This window comes from Apium graveolens, chromosome 6, assembly GCF_009905375.1.
Source record: "Apium graveolens cultivar Ventura chromosome 6, ASM990537v1, whole genome shotgun sequence".
Lineage (NCBI taxonomy): Eukaryota > Viridiplantae > Streptophyta > Magnoliopsida > Apiales > Apiaceae > Apium > Apium graveolens.
In genome coordinates this window covers 21,836,013-21,842,250 of record NC_133652.1, presented here as the reverse complement: position 1 = coordinate 21,842,250, position 6,238 = coordinate 21,836,013, and the positions used below count along the sequence as shown (strand labels likewise).

Sequence of the window (6,238 nt, the reverse complement as noted above, 5' to 3'; positions counted from 1 at the left end):
TCAAATAGAACCTTCACCTTTATTTACTTTAGAATAGGAAATCAGGAATGTTCTAGGGTAGAAGGAATGATCTAAAACTATTAGAAATTTTCAGTGCTCAACTGCTCATAATTATGTATCAACTGGAATGTAGATTTTGTGCTGAAAGTGATACAAGCCCGTCTTGCCGCGCCTAATATGCGGGGCAAGTACTAAGGGCATATTTATAATTTTGCCTTGCCGCGGTTATCAAGCGAGGAAAGTTAAATTTCGTTTTTTTTAATCTGGACCGTTCCTATGTTGATTCAACGGTCCAGAAGCCATTTGCAAAATTAGTTAAATAGCAAATGTTTGCAAGAGATCAGGACCCTTCTTTTTTTATTTACTTAAAAACACCAAGGATCCTGGTTCCGTTCGTGGATCTTCCGTCCGTGGATCTGCAGATGATGCTTTATTTACAGAAGATCATATTTATGATTGAAATAAATCATTATTTTCTTAAATTCAGTTAGGTCCCCTAATATCTTTTGAAGTGTAAACAATTTTCTAACTTTTTCTTAGCTACAAGCAAGATATAAGGAAAGAGGTTTCTAGACTAGTGTAAAGTGTTATAAATGTTTAACAATTTTTGGGATCCTTAATCTAATAATGGCCACATTATTAATCTGACTATGGACCTGCTGAAAACTTGAGACAAATGTGAGGGGATTTTGTCCAAACACTACATCCTTAGACTGTTAGACCTCAAAGCATTGTGTGTAACTAGTTCTTAAGTTGAGCATCTCCAGAAGAAGAACTGTATATATACTAAAAGCTCTTGAGTTAGGGACACATAAAGAAGTCAGTTGTAGAAAAAAAATATTACATTAAGGTAAATGGTTTACGTTATCATCTTTAATTTATGGCTAGGTCATCCATTAGTTTTTCATCCCCAACTAATTGATTGATAGTTGGTACCCTGTGATGTATGATATATGTATTTGTTATTTGTTTATGTGAAAACATTTTTAGTGCTTTCAATTTTATAAATGTTTTAGAAACTCTATTCAAAGTCCTTACCGCCTCTTTCTTTTGGCAGATGATGACCTCGTTCTTTCGGCAGATGATTGACTTTCTTTTGGATTAGGGGGTATCGAAGACAGTGTGATGGAGAGTAACCTTTTGTTCCCGTTGATCAAAACTTAGGGACTTCTAACATGATTTTGGAATTTATTATGGTTATTGTTCTATTATTAATTTGTGTTATAGGATTTAATTATTATGGATGATTTGAATTATTTTGGAGATTATTAGACTTTATTATGGCTATTATTTGGAATATTTAATGCTCCGTGTAAGGTTTATTATGGATTGATTTATTATGGTTTGATGAGGTGATCATTTCTGTGTTAGGTTTATTATGGATTGGTTTATTATGGTTTGACGAGATGTTCATAGAAGCTCTTACTATGCCTATTTTAAAAAGATTTGCACAACTTTTGCATATCATAGTTTTGTCTTTGCATCACTTCAGCTTTTAAGGTTACGGGATTCCCGTACGGCCCTACCACACGCACACCCAATTATTAACATAATAAATAAGAAGAATCGAACACTACTGTCAACTTCTTTTATTTTGCTTAATAAAATACTGATTGCATTGAAACTTAAGAGCGACCACTTCTTTTTTAAGGGGTTCATTGCAGATTCAATAATTCTATAATTTTTAATAGAGTGACAATAGTTCAAAACTTAATAACTGTCGCTTCTCTTTTAAGGGGTTCAATGCTATGAATCAAAATGACCTTTAATATTTAAGCAGGGAAAGGGAATAATATAGTAGCTGGACTTAGTAGCTATTACAGATACACCACAGTTCTAGCAGTAGTGGCCTCCCAATTGTTTACTCACTACAAATCACATAACCCTAATTACTTTGCGTCTATTCCCCTAAAAGCATTTCCAAATTAGCAATTCCCTTTCTGCCCCTTGATACTTGAATTCCCATTTTTACCCGTATCAACTATTCCTCCTACATGCGGTTAGCACCAACATCCAGGGCATATGCTCCCAACATGAGTGTTTCTATCGGCTTAAACTCCCTTCGTTTGTCGCGGGCATCAAAAATAAAACGGCCAGTTGAATTCATATTGTTTACCTACAGTTCATGCAAGTCATCGGCATGGTTACCAAATATACCAAAGACATTACTGTACTTGGCAAATTAAATATAAAAATTGATACAAACCTTTCTGGAGATCATGTAATCCCACCAGCTCTAAGATAGAAATGAGAACTATTAAGTACCAAACTCCCCTCCAGACAAAACTAATAGAACATAACAAATTCAATGAGAAGATGATATAACAATACTTGAAAGTAATTTACAATTAAAGAATGGCCCTCGTTTTGAAGATATTAATAAAGCACTTAATATGATAAAGTACAAAATATAATATTAGACATCATATTATGGGGACAACAGAGAACCTGCTTCTCAGGATGATGATCAATCTCAGTGAATATCACATCCACCATACCGACAAGCATGCGGTAATGGACATGACAATATCCTTTCATATTAATTGTCAAAACATTTGGCCTCCTGCCTGCTGTGTGCAACATCATCATCAGAGAACCCCACTACATAGACCAAACCATCCTGCAAATGAAACAGATATGTTTGCAAACTACTACTAAAGCACACATCTAGGCAAGGTGTAAATGATAGAGATAAATGACCGACAATAGACCACATAACTTACCAAGCCAACAAGATCAGACAAATCAGAAACTGTAAGTCCACATACATTTCCCATATATAAAACACGAGAGCCAGGTTTTTGAAAAACATAAAATGAAGCATAATTATTAATTTTGATAAATTTATTGCACAACTCATATGCTATTCCAAGTTCCAACAAACGATAATACTTACAATCCATATATTGGTAACACCAAAATGAATTGCAGCAGCCAACTTCGATCTAAGCGGATCCCATACTATGTACTCGACTTCAGTTCTGTCCTCCTCATACTGAGTATATAAATATTGAAATAATAACCAACACATAGAACTGGGTCAGCAGGTGGAAACATAAAGCTATACAGTATTGCGCATTAAACATTGATAACAGTAAAAACAAAAAGGTTCAAAACTCTAATTCAGTACTAATGCACTGGTCTTAAAGGGTTTAACAAGTGACCTCAAGAGTGTTTAATATCCATGGATATTCATGAAGTACATAAATCAATTAAGAGGCAGATGTTAATCATATATAATTAACTCACCTGAACACATATTAATTTTTCACCATAAAGAGCTTCACTGGGCACTAGATTTCTTGTGCACAATATGTTCTCTTTACCCTTGACACTGAAAAATCCTTCAAATCTATGTGGCACAATCCTGACTTATTCTTGTAAAGAAGAAGATGATGAAACCACAACAGGACTTTTGGTGTGCATTTTAATACGTGTTTGGTTGATATAAAGGCGCGCCAGATTGATTTGGGCCTTCTCCAACTCACCATGCTGCATATAATCAAAAGTTTGGATTAGTAAGCAATTATAAATACTTATATGGATTGTAAGTGATAGCTTGAAGTAAGAACAACATACCTGCAAGCCGATCAATTGATCAATTTTCTCCCATAAACCACGCATGACATCATCAATCACAGTAGCACGTCGGGAGCCCAGTCCTTTTTTTCCTTGACATGATTCCTCCCATAACAGCATCACAAGTTCCAACAGTTTCGCGATGGGTTGGTGCTGGAAAATAATCCTTGAGGAAGTCTTTTAGCTTGTCAGTAATAGTTGCTACACAAAGAAACAGAAAATAAATTTTGTGTAAAATGCACAGGGCGGAATAAGGCTGAGGATGAACTTACAGTTGGATAGAGCATTCATTTGATCAAGAGCTTCATCATCAGATAAAAAGAGTAGAAAAGATTTGAGCTCAAAGATTTGGTCAGAGCGGCTGAGGTACTCCTCAACTGCTTCAAACTTTTTCATATCAACGTCATAAATGTCATGGGCAACAAAAAGGGCGTATGCCGAGGCACATTCAAAAAGGAGATGAATCGGAAAAAGATCCTACCCAAACAATGGAGTGAGTTAATTGCAACAAGTCTATCAATTAAATTAATTTCATAAGTCAAATTTAACACTATTGTACTCTTTTTTTTAATAAAGATTGTCATAGTTTTGAGAATGGGGAACTATAACAAACACCTAACAATCATAAACAAATAAATTGAAACCCCCAAATATGCTAACAAAACACCAATATAATCATCATTTTCACTCAACAAATATAATTCTAATATTAATTGCGCTCGAGTTCAAAGAAAAAGTAATTTAGCATCCCCCGTACACGATTCAGATCTCCAAGAGTCAACTTAATATCCCTTCTTTTTCTTTTTCGTGATTACGCGGCACCAATAGGATTGGACATTGCAGAGAGATGTGTTACGGATGGAGACAGATTTGTTAACCTAGGACCCTCTTTACAATTTTTCATATTCTTACTGGACTTGTGCTTGTCAATAATATTGTTCGGGTCCCATCCCCAATCCTAATAATTCGCTTTTAAAATTTTCGATCTTTTATTACCATAAGTACTAAACAAATAGTGCAACTTCGACTTGAGTTATGTCTGAAAAAAAATCTGATTAATCTTTAGTATTGTAATTTTAATGTTATTTATGAAAATTTGTTCAAATATACTTATTTTTTGTTTTTTCTTAAAAGATGTGATAAAAATTTTATATAAAATTACATACGAGGATGTATGATATATTTTTTTAAAAAAACTAATGGATATTTTTAAACTACATGAATGTTTTTGAAAAAATGGACATTTAGTCATTTAAGTCTTTTTTTAAAAAAAACGAAAGTACTTTAGTGCAATGAATATCTCACTTACTAAAAAAAACAATTAATACCCTTTTTTCTCGTGAAATTTCAATATTTTCTTGTAAATATCATAGGATCTATTGAACTATAACGGAGAAAGATCAATGATATTTTCAGATATTTTCATATGGTATTAACAATCTATTCTTGGTATGTGTATGAGAGAATGCAGTATAAGATGACATTTCCAGAAATTGCAGTAATGATAGTTATATACATTATTAACCATTTTATAAGGGTAACAATGCGGAGGTGTCATTTTCTACTTACATGTCTAAAAGTTCGAGCAAACTCCTCCTTATCTATTTTTTCATTCATTGTTACTTAGAAAAATGCTATCTAACACACACTTCTTGAAGAAATGAGGTGTTACAGCTTTGTGCTAGAAATTTTTATTTTTATTTTCCCAAATTATCTTCAAATAGTGTTTCTAAATTAGGATTTTGCTAGGGGGTTTTGCCTTATATATTAGAGATCATTACAAAGTTCATCTCCGTATAAAACTCATCCTTCATATTATTTGGTATCTCAAATTACACTTTGTAAAAATGTACTACTGTTGAAGCGGATTTATGATGGCACGCATATGACCTTTTTTTGAAAAAAATCACTTAACTTTCAACTCATTCTAAAATTTCATACCATTCTTGTGTATTTGATGGTGCAATGGGTGGCAAATCGAGTTAGATAAAAAACCAATATATAGGCATCTTACCTAATTATGAGGATGCGTGGAACATATGTCAGAGCTTGTTAACATTCACACATAAGCAATATATGCAAGGAAGGATTTCTCTCATCCGATTTGGTAAACTTTGTTTCTGGTCCAGTGTGTAGTGTTCAGTCAGACATATTATCTCGTAATGACATGTGTATGGTTACAGAAATGAATCCACTCGAGATGGTAGTTTGCAGGCTATCATTCTAGATGAATTCTGTAGTCAGTCTGTTATGCAAGACATGCATGTATCTCAACAAGATTAAGTCATATTGACAACCCTAAGTACGTTGTATTGTTATCTTAGCTTGTATTTGTACTTATAACATTTTAAAGTCTGTAAAAATGCAAAGGAGCGGACTGGAGTCTTTTTCCTTCAACGGTATCAAGCCTAAGGACTCTATCTGGAAGAAGATCAAGATGATCATGTCTCAGAAGAATTTTGAAGAAGTTTGGAGTTGAATAAATCTGTTTGGATAAAAATACTCCAAGTCAAGATCTCTACAAGTCACAGATTTAGTGTTATAGAGAAGTCATTCGAGAACTCCAAATGACTTATCGAGAAGTCAGGAAAACTACTAGAGAACTCAGAGAGATATCGACAAGTCAACTGAAGATATGAAGTTTGGAGATATTGACAAG

General features: G+C 33.7%; 1 long non-coding RNA gene across 6 annotated transcripts; it reads right to left on the bottom strand.

Annotated features, from left to right (window-relative positions):
- Positions 1-1,749: 1,749 nt before the first annotated feature.
- Positions 1,750-4,489, bottom strand: LOC141668865 (uncharacterized). 6 transcript variants are annotated; one of them, XR_012553244.1, is made up of 8 exons: positions 3,852-4,488; positions 3,580-3,780; positions 3,250-3,492; positions 2,897-2,995; positions 2,724-2,752; positions 2,449-2,620; positions 2,207-2,286; positions 1,750-2,116 (listed from the first exon to the last, which is right to left on the bottom strand). It is a non-coding gene; the product is annotated as an uncharacterized LOC141668865 (long non-coding RNA). The 6 variants fall into 6 exon arrangements; XR_012553242.1 differs by having other exon boundaries at positions 2,724-2,995; positions 3,852-4,489; XR_012553243.1 differs by having other exon boundaries at positions 2,449-2,752.
- Between the last annotated feature and the right edge of the window lie 1,749 nt (positions 4,490-6,238).